The sequence below is a fragment of the Lolium perenne genome, chromosome 4, assembly GCF_019359855.2.
Source record: "Lolium perenne isolate Kyuss_39 chromosome 4, Kyuss_2.0, whole genome shotgun sequence".
Taxonomy (NCBI): domain Eukaryota; kingdom Viridiplantae; phylum Streptophyta; class Magnoliopsida; order Poales; family Poaceae; genus Lolium; species Lolium perenne.
In genome coordinates this window covers 254,051,235-254,068,701 of record NC_067247.2, presented here as the reverse complement: position 1 = coordinate 254,068,701, position 17,467 = coordinate 254,051,235, and positions in this window count along the sequence as shown.

The following is a 17,467-nucleotide window of genomic DNA, read 5'->3' as shown; positions in this document are numbered from 1 at the left end:
TGATGCACACACTGCCAACATTACATCATGGAGGAGGAATAGACTACTTTAATAACATCACTAGAGTAGCACATAGATGAATTGTGATACAAAACTCATATGAATCTCAATCATGTAAGGCAGCTCATGAGATCATTGTATTGAAGTACATAGGAGAGAGATTTAACCACATAGCTACCGGTACAGCCCCGAGCCTCGATGGAGAACTACTCCCTCCTCATGGGAGACAGCAGCGTTGATGAAGATGGCGATGGAGATGGCAGCGGTGTCGATGGAGAAGCCTTCCGGGGGCACTTCCCCGTCCCGGCGGCGTGCCGGAACAGAGACTCCTGTCCCCCAGATCTTGGCTTCGCGATGGCGGCGGCTCTGGATGGTTTCTCGTACCGTGGCTTTTTCGTATCGAGGTTTTAGGTCGAGGGGCTTCTTATAGGCGAAGAGGCGGCGTCAGAAGGTCAACGAGGCGACGACACCATAAGGCGGCGCGGGCCCCCCCTTGGCCACGCCAGCCTATGGTCTGGTGGGCCTGTGGCCCCCCTCTGGCGACTCTCGGGTGTTCTGGATGCTTCCGGGGATTCTAAGATCTTCGGCGTTGATTTCGTCCGATTCCGAGAATATTTCCTTACTAGGATTTCTGAAACCAAAAACAGCAGAAAACAGCAACTGGCCCTTCGGCATCTCGTCAATAGGTTAGTTCCGGAAAACGCATAAATATGACATAAAGTATGCATAAAACATGTAGATATCATCAATAATGTGGCATGGAACATAAGAAATTATCGATACGTTGGAGACGTATCAATGAGTTAGAACAGAAGGGATTCATTCAAGAAAGTGTGTCACCATGGGGTACACCAGTTATTTTTGTGGATAAAAGAGATGGAGGAAAGAGAATGTGTGGAGATTACAGAAATTTGAACAATGTAACTATCAAGAACAAGTATCCTTTACCTATAATCCATGATCTTTTTGATCAAGTTCAAGGAGCTGGAGTCTTCTCGAAGATAGATTTAAGGTCAGGATACCATCAAATCAAGATCAAGAAGGAGGATGTACCAAAAACAGCGTTTGTATCAAGGTATGAACACCATGAATATTTGGTTGTACCATTTGGACTAACAAATGCACCAGAAATTTTCATGAATTTGATGAACAAGATATTCATGAAGTACTTGGACAAGTTTGTGATAGTGTTCATAGATGATATTCTAATCTATTCCAAAGATAAAGAAGAACATGCCAAGCATTTGAAGATAGTTCTGCAAATTTTGAGAGAACATCAGCTATATGCAAAGTTCAGCAAGTGCAAATTTTGGTTAGATAGTGTTGAATTTCTTGGACATGTCATAACCAAAGAGGGCATAGCGGTGAATCCAAGCAAGGTTCAGTCCGTATTGGAATGGAAATCACCCAAAAATGCTAAGGAGATACGAGGATTCCTTGGTATGGCAGGCTATTATCGGAGATTCATAGAGGGATTTTCGAAGATTGCAGGACCAATGACCAAGTTACTCAAGAAAAATACTCCATTTGAGTGGACTGATGAGTGTGAAGCCAGCTTCCAAACACTCAAAGATAAGTTAACCACAGCACCGGTGTTAGCAGTTCCTGAACCTGGAAAGGATTACACGGTGTATTGTGATGCTTCCAAGAATGGACTTGGATGTGTTCTTATGCAAGATCGGAAGGTAATAGCTTATGGATCAAGACAGTTGAAACCACATGAACACAACTACCCAGTACATGATCTAGAGTTAGCGGCAGTTGTGTATGCTTTGAAGAGTTGGAGACAATTTCTATATGGATCCAAGTGTGAGTTATACACCGATCATAAAAGTTTGAAATATTTCTTCACCCAGAAGGAATTAAACATGAGACAGAAGAGATGGTTAGAGTTGATTAAGGATTATGACCTTACAATCAACTATACACCAGGCAAGGCTAATGTAGTAGCAGATGCCTTAAGCAGGAAGAGTACGGAGAATCAACCTACGGAATGGGAGATTCCAAAGGAACTTCGGAAAGAGCTAGAGGATGCTCAGATTTTGTTTATTCAAGGTGATGTTAAGGGAAGTATAGCAACCATGAGGATTATGGATGAGATGTAATCAGATTTGAAGTATGAGATTATCCGGAAACAAGCGGATGATTTGTTCATCCAAGAAGAAATCAAGAGGATTGGAGAAGGAAGACCATCGGAATTCCATCTAGGGGATTTTGATTCATTATACTTTTAGAAAAGGATATGTGTACCGGATGATCCAGAAGTGAAGTCAATCATATTAAAGGAAGCACATGAAACCCCTTGTTCAATACATCCAGGAAGTACTAAGATGTATATGGATTTGAAGGAGATGTTCTGGTAGAACAACATGAAAAGAGAAATAGCACAATATGTCTCGGAATGTCATACATGTCAACGAGTGAAGGCAGAACATCAGAGTCCTGCGGGATTACTCAAACCACTAGAGATACCGGAGTGGAAATGGGATGAAATCGGAATGGATTTTATTACTGGTTTACCAATGACTAGTAAGAAGAAGGATATGATATGGGTAATAGTGGACAGGCTTACCAAGAGTTCTCATTTCATAGCTGTAAATACAAAAGATACTGCAGAGAAGCTTGTGGATATATACATGAAGGAGATTGTGAGTAAGCATGGAGTACCAAAGAAAATAGTCTCAGATAGAGGTTCAATTTTCACATCAGCATTTTGGAAACAACTCCAAGAAGCTTTGGGATCCAAGTTGGATTTCAGTACCGCTTATCATCCACAAACCGGAGGACAAACCGAAAGAACCAATCAGATACTTGAGGACATGCTTAGAGCTTGTGCTCTGAACTTTGGAGGCTCATGGGAGGACCATTTACCTTTAGCGGAATTCTCATATAACAATAGTTATCAGAGTAGCATCCAAATGGCACCGTACGAAGCATTGTACAGAAGGAAGTGTCGATCACCAATTTGTTGGTTTGAAACCAGAGAAAACAAGGAGTTTACACCGGACTACATCAAGGAAAGACAAGAAGTCATCGAGGTGATCCGGGATAGACTCAAAATAGCTCAGAGTCGTCAGAAGAGTTACGCCGACCTGAAAAGAAGAGATTGAACCGAAAGTGGGAGACATGGTTTATTTAAAGGTTAGCCCAATGAAAGGACTTAAGAGGTTCGGAGTGAAAGGAAAGTTAAGTCCTCGATATATAGGACCATTTAAGATACTCAGTCAGAATCGAGGAATAGCTTTTGAGTTGGAGTTACCAGCACAACTAAGTCAAGTTCACAATGTGTTTCATGTATCACAACTCAGAAAGTGTTTGAAAGCACCGGATGATCCTATCACATATGAAGAAATAGAATTGCAATCTGACCTAACTTATGTGGAAAGACCGGAAAAGATTTTAGAAGTACAATGGAAGAAGTTAAGAAATAGAGCAATCAAATACTGCAAAGTTCAATGGCAACATCATCCTGAGCGAGAAGCAACTTGGGAGACGGAAGAAGAACTCAGGAAGTCTTACCCCGAGATGTTCAGGTACCAATCTTAACTTCGGGACGAAGTTTCTGTTAAGAGGGAGATGCTGTAATAACCCAGAACATAGGAACAACGAAGGGTAGATTTAGAAATGGGATGTGCATTTCATCGCAAAACGGGGGAAATTTTCGTGCCTTATTGCAACTAAACCTAAGAGGGATCGAGGTTCTCTCTCATTTTGCACTTAGGGTTAGGCAATGTGAGTTAGGGCAATTTCGACATGATCTCTTTTGTATCTTATTACTTTGGGGAATGATTGCATTTGATAAGTGTCAACACATTTAACAATAAACAACACACAATATAAAAAATGAATTCATAATTCAAACACAAGTTATAAATTCAAATCACTTTGAATTTCAAAGTGAATATCAAATACAATATTTAATCAAGAATATAAACATTACATAATACAAAAGCTCATAAACAAAACTTGAGCTTTATTGATATACAACACAAATTACAAAGTCTTTACAATATTCTTGATACAAGAATTGAGACATAATGATCAGAAATAAAAAGGGAAAATTACAAGTTATTCTAAACTAAAACCTAGACTATGTGACTTGAGGATAATCTTCTGGTCATATTCCACTTAAAACCTGCAAAATAAATAACAAAGTGCTAGCCAGAATGTAAGTGTTAGAAATTTAGTTGGACAGTTAGCAAAACAACACAGAAATTCAGTTTGGACAGTGAACACTGTCACTGCACACTTGTGCTTGTCCAAATTCTTGGACAGCACAAGATAGGCATAGGCAGACCAGAACTGAGCAGCCACAGTGGGCTCAAGTTTCAGCATATGAGGGCTGTTGCTGATCAAGCAACAGCAAGGCAATGCAAGGGGTGAGTCACAAAGCAACCCAGGCTTGTGTGTCATGGCCAGAGTAGAAGTAGGGACCATATAAATAGCACACAAACCCTAGAACCATGACAGTCGACCAGATAGATAATTCACCAGGTAAGGGTGAAGCTAGAACCAACACAAGTTCATCCAGTTCTTGTCAAGAACAGAACCAACACACAACCACTCATCCCCAGGAATCATGGTGACCTGAGAAGCTCAACCAGAATCTGGAGGTGAAGGGCTGTGCACAAAACCCCAAGTCTGCAACAACCAAATATTTCACTCTAGGAGCTGGAACAAGGTATACCAAGTTCCTGGACAGATCCAATGGATCTGATCCATACAATATGCATGATATAATCATGGGATTGAGCAGATGCTCAAGTGGGTAGATCATCACTTGGTTTTCACCAAGGATTACTGCTAGTCTAAAAGCCACTAAAAATGGAAAGCATCTAGATACAGATCTTGTACACAGAAGCTAGCAAACATGCACAGATGCACACACTAGCCAGATCATATGCACAGATAGCACCAGTAGATGTATTGCAAGGATTAGTAGCTAATAAAGACTACACAATAAATCCTAAGCTAGTAACCATCAGTAAACCCTAGATTTCATCAGGCAAGCATATTGGCATTCATATCTAGTATGATCCCCAAATATGCAAGCAAAGGTTGAGTAGCCACAAGATCCAATTAAATAGGTGAGCAACCAATCAGTAGCAAGGCTACTGAGGTCACATCACACTTAGCACCAAATAAAAGAAAGCCAACTATAGCACATCATTATCCAGGAATGGATTCAGATTCATTTGCTTGCTAAACAATCATGAATAGCCAATTCATTTGCAAGCAAGTCATTTAAATCATTACTGAATAAGCAGTTCATCATAACTTAATTAATACAAGCATGAATTTATCACAGATCCATGCTTAGTACTGACAGTAGCATAATATAAGGCAACACAGTTTAATCACTTCATAATAGCTACTGGATCTAGTCCAGTAAGCTTGATTGAGCAACAGGATAAGTAAGCAGCAGCATAGTGATGCTTGAGCATCAGCATCAACAAAGAAAATGAATCACTTAGCCACAGAATTAATCAGTAAGCCATCACTGACATTTAATTGATCAAATGGATCAATTGAATCAAGTCAAGCCACACAGATAAGCTAGCCAACAAGCAATGGATGATCCAATGGATCATTAGCTTGCACAGGAAGCACAGAGGCATTTCACAAACACCACTGGCACACACAAGTGTCACTGATGCACCACTATACACCTAGACAAGCAAGTATAACATGCCAGTAAGCACAAGCAAGCTCTTAAGCAAGCACAACAGAGCACAGCAAGATTAGAGAAGGCTAGGAGCAACAGATATGCAAGCAAAGCATGTATTGCAAGCAAGGCAACTCTGGCCAGTACCAGAAATGGGTGCTTTGGCCATGAGCTTGCAGCAGATAGAAGCACTGGAAGATTAAGCAACCATGGCAGAGCTCTGTGTGATCACAGGATCACCAGAGAGCAACAGAGCATGAGCAGGAAGAAGTACAGTAGCAAGGGAGGCGCACAGACATGGAGAAGAGAAGGAGGAGGTGAAGCAACTTACACGCGCCTGGAAGCAGAAGCTAGGGCATGGCGAGGCAGTGCTCGCGTGGCCATAGCAGCTGCAAATCCAGGGTAGGCGCCGACGTTACGCCGGCGAACACGAACACACCACCGCAGCAGAGCACCAGAGACGACGGCACAAGTACTGCGAGCAGGACCTGCGCCAGGTCAGTCTCGGGGGCGCACACGTCGTCGGCGAGGACGAGAGCTCGCCGGAGATCGTCAATCGCCAGAGGCGATTCTCCACGAGATCCAGAGAGGGGCGATTCGCCAGGAGAGGAAGAGATGGGGGAAACCACGCGGACAGATCGGTAGATCTGCACGCGACGGTCCCGATTTGGTAGGTGGCTATGGCAGGGGAGCACGGAGCTGGCCGGAGAGCGGCGGCGGCCATGGCGGCGACGCCATCGCCACGAGCGTCGCGAGAGGATTAGGGTTAGAGACGAACGAGTGAGAGAGAGACGAGTGAGTGAGGTGGGCCGTTCGGCGCCACCGACCCATAATGGGACAAGCCTTAATGGGCTGTCCCTGGGCCTTAGTTAAATGGGCTGGCCCAATAGGGGCCAGGGGGCATTTTGGTCTTTTAACAATTTAGAAAAGGCCAGAATTTCACCAATTTTTAATAAATAAAATACAACTCTAAAAATCCAGTAAAAATTGGATTAGTGAATGAAAAATAAATCTTAACCAGAATAAAATATGAAATAGAATTTAAGAAACAAATTCAAAATTATGAATTTTAAGAATTTAAATAATAACTTGGAATTTTAAACCATTATTTCCTTGTATTTAAAATTCAAGGAAAAATCTCTAATAAGTTTAAATACTTATTTTCAAACATTTCAAAAAGAAATTCTACTATTCCAAGTCATTTCTATTGAGAAAGGTATTTCTCAAAGAAAAATACTCTATTCCCTATTTATTCCAAAAATATATATAGAGACAACTCTATTATTTTAATTCAATTTTGGAATGAATGATAAACCACCAAGTCAAATAGTTTTACTTTGAATTATTGTACTTTATGAGAATTAAAATGATTTATACTTTTAAATCTATTGCAAGTTCCTGTCAAAGACATAAATCATAACTCAACCCTAAATTGTTATAACTCAGCGGGGTAAAGGGATTCAACATAAAATAATACATCCATGATTGCATTATTTGGATTTTATAACATTGTCCTTACCGAACAATGATGCTTCTTACAGAACCCGAGGTCCAGGTTCCATCAATCGCATCGAATCGCACTATCTCGCAGTCCACAGGCAAGTTCACCCTTGCTCATGTCAACTTGATTATTTTCTACTACTTTAATGCAAAGCTATATACTTATCATTCCTGCATCGCAAATGAAATGTTACTTTCCAACTATGAATATGACTATGTGGCTGGCAATGGAACCATGGTATGTGTTGATATGGTGGTGGTTCCATTGCATGGGTTATATCACCCTAGGATTAATTACCAATGCCGTCCAGTGATTCTAGCGCCGTACAAACCGCGTTGACCATGAGATCTATAATGGCTTTGGGGAAGCCAGTCGTATCTTTTCCCTTCTGCACGCCAACGGATTGGTAGAGCCGGCGGGGTGTTAGAGGCACTGCCGTAGGTTGGGATAGCCTTTTAAATCCCCATCCATTAGTGATGATGGCTCTACGATCTATGAAGGATTGTCCAAAGTACACCGTGAGTAAAGCCGTATTATCGGGAGAAGTCTACTGGGGGTGTGCAGGTGGACAAAAGGGTGGGTTTGCAGTCGCGGAGAAGGCGGTGTGGGCTTGGATCTTTATACCTGGCCTCACACCAAAGGAAGTGTGAACGGGGGCAAGTCCCTGCGGATGGCAAAAAGGGTGAGATCTCTTGTGGAAAAAGTAACGCACCTCTGCAGAGTGTATCAAATTGTGGCTGTCACTCCCTGTTCCGGGAAGGGAACTGCGAACGCGGCAGGAAAGGAACTCCACGAAGTTCTAGTCAACCTGTGAAGACTGACGGGCATAGTTTTCATAATAAAAACAACCTTTTGAAGAAATGATTTCAAAACATGCATCGACCTGCGATTTCCTGATCAATGGTCATAGCTAGTGCATCAAACACCTTTTTGCTCTTTTAGAACTTGCTGAGTACCTCTGTACTCACTTTCTTTCGACACCCTTGCTAGACTGTGATCCGGAAGTGGAGGCCATCAACGATGGAGCACCAGAAGGAAGTTACGAGCTGGTCTACGAGGAACCTGATCTTACCGGCGGAGTGGAAGGAGTAGACTATGGGATAGTCTATGGACCAGATGACACGGAGGTGGAGGAGTAGTGACATACCCTAGCATCATAGAGCCGTGTAGCGTAGAACTTACTTAAATAAGTTGTTGAGCTCTCTTATAGTTGTTATGAGTTGTAATCGTACTTAAGTAGTATTTTAGGGTGTTCTCATAGGACCTGTGAGAATACCAACTTGTTAAGACAATGTTTGTAATAAAGTATGGTGTGTTATGACCTGCAATGTTTCTGTTGTACCACTCTGAGGGATATGGCAATTTGTGAAGAAGTCCCTTCACAATGATCATATCAACGACTTGTATACTACAACAAGCAGTGGTATGCTGGGTCACCGCACTTTGTTCCTGACCTTAAGCCGATTGGTCTTCCTCGATCGCGGCACGAGGGGAGACTAAGTGCAAAAGGCACGATCGGAAGGAAATCAACGATATGTATGGACGGCCATTCTCTGACTGAAGCACACCACACAGTTCTGACCAATTCCAGCTTGGTGGCTCCGTACTTTGAGAAACACAAGAATATTTTACGCTCGGACAACCCGGGGAAGCCTGAATCCTGGATTAGGAAGGCCCACATGGAGACTTTCGGCAGTTGGTTGAGAAAACATTTAATGAATGACGATCATGTTGTAGATCAGCTGTACATGTTGGCCAAGACACCATCTTCGACTATAACGACTTTCCAAGGGTACGAGATAAATGGGAATACATTTTACACGATCGCCCAAGATAAAAAGAGCACCAACCAAAACAGTGGTGTCCGCTTTGATGCAGCAACCGAGAATGGGCAAAAGGTCACATATTATGGTTACATAGAGGAGATATGGGAACTTGACTATGGACCCTCCTTTAAGGTCCCTTTGTTCCGGTGCAAATGGTTCAAGCTAACAGGAGGTGGGGTAAAGGTGGACCAGCAATACGGAATGACAATGGTGGATTTGAACAATCTTGGTTACCTTGACGAACCATTCGTCCTAGCGAAAGATGTCGCTCAGGTTTTCTATGTCAAGGACATGAGTAGCAAACCGAGGAAACGGAAAGATAAGAAAACGATCAGTACATCATGCGATGATCCAAAACGCCACATTGTTTTTTCAGGGAAAAGAAACATCGTGGGAGTGGAGGACAAGACAGACATGTCAGAAGATTATAATATGTTTGCTGAAATTCCGCCCTTCAAAGTGAACACCGACCCAAGCATTAAGTTAAATGATGAGGATGCTCCATGGATACGGCACAATCGTAAGAAAGCAGGGACACAAGGAAAGAAATGATGTGTAATAATTTATTGTACCAAACTTTGTTGAATGGATCATGTGAATTATATTACCCGTGATGTGTTTGGTGTCCATTTTCGAATGATTCGAGATACCACTGATGATACATGAATTTTGGAGTGATTTAGTCATACTCCTGCCTAGGCGTATAATATGCATACTCGTAGTCTTCATAGCCGCCGCCGTTGTACTGGTAGTCGTCGCCTTCTAAGTTGCCGCCGTCGTCGTCGCTGCTGTCGTCGCTGTCGTCGGGCGGCGCTCGTGGCTCGAACTGAGGGAAGCGCAGGCGGGGGATATCGCCGGCCGTGATGTAGTCCATGACTCTCTGCAGAGTCCGGCCGTACCACCATAGCCGACGGCCGGCCTCGTGGAAGTTCCCAGGAGGCAGACCGTCCTCCTCATACCTGGCGAGTGCCCTCTCACGCCGATTGATGAAGAAGGCGTCCCAAGTATGCTGGTTATCGGGATGCCAGCGGGGATTCATCCGCTGCTCCGGCGTGAGGTCGAGGTAGTAGTGGTTCGTGATGGTCGCCCGGCGCGCAGTACCCTGAGGGACGGGAGGGACCGGCACGCCACCGGCGCTTAGGATCCAGCTGGCGGGAACGCGGTAGCCCGGTGGGCAAGGGTAGTTCGAGGCGCAAAGCTCCTCCACCTGCTGGTAGGTTAGAGTGGGTGCGGTGGAAGCCATGAGAGAGTGATGAGAGATTGTAGAGATGTGATAATGCTGACCAAGCCGGGCTACATATATGTAGTGACAAATGGCGGGAAAAATGGGAGCGGGAAGACAGGAGGCGGGAAGAAAGTGGCGGGAAGAAAGAGGCGGGAAGAAAGTGGCGGGAAGAAAGTGGCTGGAAGAAAGTGGCGGGAAGAAAGAGGCGGGAAGAAAGAGGCGGGAAAGAACTGGCGGGAAGACAGGCCGGGGAGAACTTATGGGAAGACAGAGGTGGTCGGGAAGAACTGGTGGGAAGCGGGGGGCAGGAAGACAGATGAGGGAAGAAATTTGTTTTTCTGATTTTTTGATATATTATTTGTATTTTTAACATTTTGAATTGAATTAGGTTTATTTTTCTAATTTTTTTGATATATTATTTGTATTTTTAACATTTTGAATTGAATTAGTTTTACTTTTCTTAATTTTTTATATACTATTTGTATTTTTAACATTTTGAATTGAATAAGTTTTATTTTTCTAATTTTTTTTGATATATTATTTGTATTTTTAACATTTTGAATTGAATTAGTTTTATTTTTTTGAATTTTTTGATATATTATTTGTATTTTATGATTTTGAAATGAATTAGTTTTATTTTTCTTAATTTATTGATATATTATATGTATTTTAAACATTTTGAATTGAATTAGTTTTATTTTTCTGAATTTTTTGATATATTATTTGTATTTTATGATTTTGAAATGAATTAGTTTTATTTTCTGAGTTTTTCTGTATTTTTAACATTTTGAAAAACAAAAAGTAATTTGAAAAATACCTTTAGTCGCGGTCGGCTGTGCGTGCGGGAACGAAAAACCCGGCGAAAAAGGCCTTTAGTCGCGGCTGGTCTGGCCAACCGCGACTAAAGGGTACCCTTTAGTCGCGGGTCTCCTCCCCAACCGCGACTAAAGGGGGGGGGGGCTATAAATAATTTTGCCCAAACCGTCGCTCCACATCGTCTTCTTCGCCTCCACATCATGTCGCCTCCGTCTCTCTGCCGAGAGCCTCGCCGCAGACGCACCTCGCCGCGCCTCGCCGTCGCCGCAGACGCCGTCGCCGCCGCCCTCCACGTGCGTCGCCGCCCTCCACGTACGTCGCCGCCGCCCTCCACGTACGTCGCGCCGTCCGTACCGTCTTGTCGCGCGCGCGCGTCGCCGCCCTCGTCGTCACCGGCGCCGCCGCCGCTCGCAGAGAAAGAGAGGAGAGGGGCCGCCGCCGCCGCTCTGCTCGCCCCGGCGCCGCTCGCTCGCCGGCGGCCGCCGCGTGTGGCCGCGCGGTGCGCGCATGAGAGAGAGAGAGAGGGAGGAGCGCAGATCGAGCCTCTGCGCGCCCCTGCCTTTTTTTCTTTGTTTTTTTAGTTTTTGTTCTTGTTAATTTTGAAATTAAAAATAACTAAAATTTGAGTTTAAAGTTTGTGTAAAAGAAGAACTACAATTTGACTTAAAAAAACAAATAATTGAGACTTAAATTTTTTCTCAAAAAGAACTACAATTTTACTTTAAAAAATTGTGTAAAAAAAGAACTAAAATTTGACTTAAAAAAAACTAAAAATTGACTTAAAATTTTTGTCTCAAAAAAGAACTAAAATTTGACTTAAAAAAACTAAAAATTGACTAAAAAACCACCGTACGTGCTCGACACGCGGACCCGCCGTGCTCGTCGACTTTTCGTCCCCGTACCGTCGTCCTTCCCCACCGGCGCCGCCGCCGCGCGCGCGCCACACAGACAGGGGGAGAGGGAGGCCGGCGGCCGGCCGGGGGCGCGCGCCACACACGCACACATGAAGTAGCTAGGGCGGCGCCCGCCGGCGCCCCGGCCCCTCCAATCTCTCCCGGCGCACACACGCGCTCTTCCGCGACACCCTATCCCACCCCTTCCAGCTCGCCCCCTCCTTTTGGCACCGCCCTTTCGCCACCGCCACCGCCCCCCTTCTTAACTTAATTAATTTGTTTTTACGACACATGTTTTCAGGACTGACATATGGCGGACGATAGAGCTGACCCGATTATGGCCGGCTATGATCCGGACGCTGAAGACCATATGTTCGGCATCATAAACGGCGATATTCTATATGTGCCGACCGAACAAGAAGACGATGAAACAAGGAGAAACATGCACCATCGAGGTTGTCGATAGTGCAACCGGCAGGCCGCTGGAGCCCCGCAAGAACGCCACCAAGTTTGTCAGCCAATGCGGAGCCGTTGTTAGAGATGAGGGATGCTCAAGAGGGGAAGATCAAGTTCAACAGAGAGAACGACGCGCTGACAAAAGCCCTCGGGAATCCTGAACACGGAGGACGTGTACGAGGCATGGGGCACATTCCGTGGAAAATAGGGTTCCCCCAGAACGATGACCCGTACGGTTACAGAAGCCATAAGAGAAAGATGGATTGGGAAGCAGATGTTGTGGCGCGGTTGGCATCGGAAATGGATGTGATGAAGAAAACCGTGAGTGTACTAGTAGCCGAAAGAGATGCAGCTCGGGCACAGCATGAAGATCATCCATTGGATCTCGGAAGCCAGTAGCGGAGAAGCAGCATGGCTTCCACGGAGGCCCCACCGGCTGGTGCACCGACGATCGAAATTACTGCACCGGAGCCTCTGGTGGTCGAAATTACTGCACCGGAGCCTCCTCGCTACCCCGTGGACGATATAAAGGAGATGAAAGAATGTCATCTGTATTATCCTATCGGGAACATGTCCATGAAGGTAGCCATCGGCAGTGCTTTACCATGTTTACCTGGAGCACTCCACCACAACAACCCCATTCAAGATGGCTATGCTCGTGTCATGGTGGAGGACATAGTCCAAGGGTTTGAGGACCTGGACATTGACATTGCTACACCTGAAGGGGAGAGAAGACTTGGAGATGTCAAGCGCCATTTCATTCTATGGCAAAAGAAGTTTATCAAGTTTCCAGGCGAGGCGTCAAGGACAAAAAGTCCACCCCCCTACGGTAGTGGTGGTGGCGGTGGCGGTGGTGGTGGTGGTGCTTCACCTACACCTCCTTCACGTCAGCCGACGACGGGTAAGCAGACGCCGCCCCCCAATCCACCTCCGGCGAAGAAGCAGAAGCAGTAGTCCTGGAGTATTAACCCGGACCCTTATGTACCTAAGATAACAAAGGTACCGGAGCCATCACTGAAGCCTCTCCCCACGAGGCCTTGGGAACGTAGTGCCGAGGAAGTCGAGGCGGCCGCGACTGCTGATTATGAGAAATGGAAGGCGGACTGCAAGAAGAAAAGAGAGCCCGAGCCCAAGCCAGTATTTTCTGATGAGCAAAAGAAGTGGGCTAAGTCATTTTTGAACACACCGTCCCAAGCCGCGAAGAATCTGCCTGACGACTATGCACGTGAACTTCGTAAGCAGGCACGCATGTTCAAGGAGAAGAAAGAGGAGGCCGAGAAAGCGGAATTAGAAAGTAAAAAAAGCGGGAAACGAGTTGCCCAGCTCGGGGAACAAAGTAAACAATCGATTGCCCCGCTTATAGTGACAGCCGCCGGTCCGGATGCCCCCGATATCATAGAAGCTGTGGCAGCACAGGGATTGACTGTAACGAGTGCCAGAGAACAAGCGGTCAACTTAGGTATGACTCTTCGTGAACTGTTAGGCCTTGATGAGGCGCCAGTGAAGGAGGTAGTACTTACATATGTGAAGAATGGGCCTCTCGTCGAGCCTGCGCAGGAAGAGGATCTACCTCCACAAATGACAAGTCTGCTGAAATGGTACAAGGGTTACATAAAAAATAAAAACGCCAAAGAATATATTTATGCGGAAGTTAGACATGAGCATCACTTCAAACATTACTATGTACAAATTCATGTGAGTGAATTGTTCCAGCTTTTCAATCTGCGCGAGCTCGACAAATATATCATCAGTTGCTACGTTCTGTAAGTGATTTATTTCTACCCCATCTCGTTCATATTGCCTGCACTATATATATATATATATGTCCTAACTATATTGTTGTGTCTGCTATAATACATGCAGAATGAAGATTAAGGAATGCAAAGTAAGGAACATCCATGATGTTGGGTTCATTGACCCACACATCGTTAATGGATATGTGTTACAGCATCACCCCGCCGACGTGGAGGCAGACCTGTGGCAGTTTCTTACAAAGCAGGAACTCAAAACTGATATTCTATTTCCTTACCATTTTGGGTGAGTGTTTATGTATTGAGCACATTCTCTTTTGTTTACTCCATGCATGGTATGTGGCCGGCTAATCGATGAGTTATGCATGACGTACTGTGCATGTATCGTGTCCGCTGGTTCCACTGGATTCTGCTAGTAATTAAAGTTGACGACTCCACATGTCTCGTCCATGACTCTCTGACTCTGGATTCAAATCTTTGGGGCGGCATGAGAAGAATGCTGCAGAAGTAATTATTTTCATTCATTTGCGCTCTATATCGACCGACCTATTTCGTTCATTTCCTAATTAAGCTTCAAGTAATTAACTAATAACTCTCTTGTTCATTTAATTTTCTTTGCCTCGTAGGGTTTGGAGACGGTTCTCAGATGAAAAGGTCGGTGATTTCAAAAAAGAGCTACATTTCATGCGATCAAAGGCTAAGAATGGTGGCGATATTCAGCCACCGGGGACCAATCTATGTGGATACTATGTCTGTGAGATGATCCGGAGATACACCTCTGAGCGCGTTCCGAGTGATACCAATGCTCAGAGGAATAACCTCCGGATGATGCTTAGTCCAAAAGCTCGCTTCCGACCACTTCAAGAGGAACTAGCTGGATGGTTCACGAGGGAAGTCCTCCATCCTAAAGGAGAACACCATTACGAGTACGTAGAACTATACATGCATTAAATTACGTATGGAAACTTGTTCAAACTTGTATATGGTCATCCGATGATATTGAATATATATTGTATATTCGTCTTGAATTCTTTTTGGTTCTAATTTCAAATTTGTTTGAAATTGTACATTCATATGCATGTATGTAGTACCGTAGAATATGTGAAACTCCTTCAAAATTACAATAAAGCACAAAAGAAATAAAACAATACAAATTAAACAGAAAACAGGTTTAGGGGGGGGGGGGGCAGGTTTAGGGAGGGGGGGCCTAAAACCCCAAACCTGCGGCGGCCTTTAGTCGCGGTTGGCCAGAAGAACCGCGACTAAAGGTCCTCCGCCCCGACGGTCGCCTGGCGCCCACGTGGACGGGCCTTTAACCGCGACTAAAGGGGGGCCTTTAGTCGCGCTTATTTGGTCGCGGTTGCGCAACCGCGACTAATGGCAGTTGCGAACCGCGACCAAAAACCCTTTTTCCACCAGTGTCAGGCGCTCCGCCTCGGCCACTGCGGGCTGGAAGGAGCAGGGCATCAGGAAAATGTCGTCATCCAAGACAAAGATGGTGAGGGTGCACGCGATGTCCGCTTTGGCGGCAGATGCCGACGACGTGCTCTTGATTCTCGACCTGCCGGATTTGGCGCTGGACCGCATGCTAGAGGAGTTGTCCCCAGTGTTGGCTTGCTGCCGTGGCATCGTCTGGCGGTGCTAAGGGCATCTCCAACGGGGCGATCCATCCCGCGTCCGTGCATCCGGATAGGTCAAATCGGACAAAAACATGGCCCAACGCGCAGACACAAACTAAAAACGGACCGCTATCGCGTCCGGGACGACCCAAAGCCAGCGCAAATTTGGGCGGACTTTGCGTCTCCCCGGACGGTATCGCGTGGCTCTGGACGTCCGTTTATATCCGCCCGACCCCACATTTTCTCTCTCCTCTATCTTCTCTTTCCCATGGAGATGGTCGGAATAGCCACCCGATTTTGGCTGGCCTGGCCAACTGCCGCCGTCGCACACGCATGGAGTACCCGGCGCCGACTCCTCCTTTTTTTTCATCCATGCCGGAAGTTGCTGCTTCCAAAAGGAGCTCCGACGGCAAACCTCGTCGACGGCGACGTCCAAGGGCGCGGGCATGGGGGTCGGCCACGCGAGCCACGCCGCCGCGAGCATGGTCGCCGGCCACGGGCGGGCGGAGCCGGCCGCGTCGGCCGGGCGGGGGCGGAGCTGGCCGTGCGCGCCTCGACACCGGCCGCGGCGGGCACGCGCGAGCACAGGCGAGGGCGGGGCCGCAGATGGCCGTGCGCGCCTCATCGGCCACGGGCGGGCACGCACTGGCTGTGGCGGAGCCGGCCGCGGTGGCCACGGGAGGGCACGCGCGGGCACGGGCACGGGCACGGGCGGCGCCGGCCGCGGGCGGGGCCGCAGCTGGCCGTGCGCGCCTCGTCGGCAACAGGCGGGCAGCCGCGCGGGCACGGGCGAGGGCGGAGCCTGCCACGGGCGGGGTCGGAGTTGGCCGTGCGCGCCTCGACGCCGACCGCGTCGGCCACGGGCGGCGCCGGCCGCGTCGCGCATGCGCGGGGCACGGGCAGGGGAGGACGCGCGCCACGCCGCCGTCGCGCGGGCACGGGGCCGGCCGCGCCTCGCCACGACGCCGCGCGGGCTCGGGGCCGGCCGCGCCGCCACGCCGCCGCGCGCGGGCAGGAGGCGGAGCTCGCCGCGAGCACGGGCGGGGGCACGGGCACGAGCTGGGCGGCCCCACGCCGCGCGCTGCATCTTTGCCCGGTCCGCGCGGCAACTCCGCACACGCCGCTGCACTCGCCACGCCGCCCCACGCCGGCCGCTCGCCACGCCGTCGGAGCCGGCCGCCCGCGCCGCAGCTCCCGCGCCAAGAAGCCGGCCGCCCTTGGTCATCCCGCGCGGCGATGTGCTCCCGCGCAAGGCGCTCGTCCCGGCGCTCGCCGTGCTGCGCGTGCCGACGCGCTCGTCCCGGCCGTGCTCGCCGTGCTGCGCGTGCCGACGCGCTCGTCCCGGCCGTGCTCGGCGTGCTGCGCGATGGCGCTGTGCTGCGCGAGATGCTCGTCCTGCTGATGCGGACAGCAACGACCTGCTGGCCTGGAGGATGAGCGCACGGTGCAGCTGGGCAACTAGTACTAGTAGGGAAGAAGAGAAGAAATAGTTATTTGGGTCATAGCAGCGTTGGGAACAAAATAGGTCACCACCGTCCGCGCGTATCCGCGTGTCCGGAAGACGACCCAAACAGCAGAAAACGGACGTCCATTAGCGTCCATTTGGGTCTCCCTAAGGGACAGCTGCTCCACGGTCAGCCTTTGGGCGCGCCATGTTTGACGGAAATGGTGTCGCGGCGGTGAGCTGGCCGAGACGATCCTTCGTGGTGCATCGA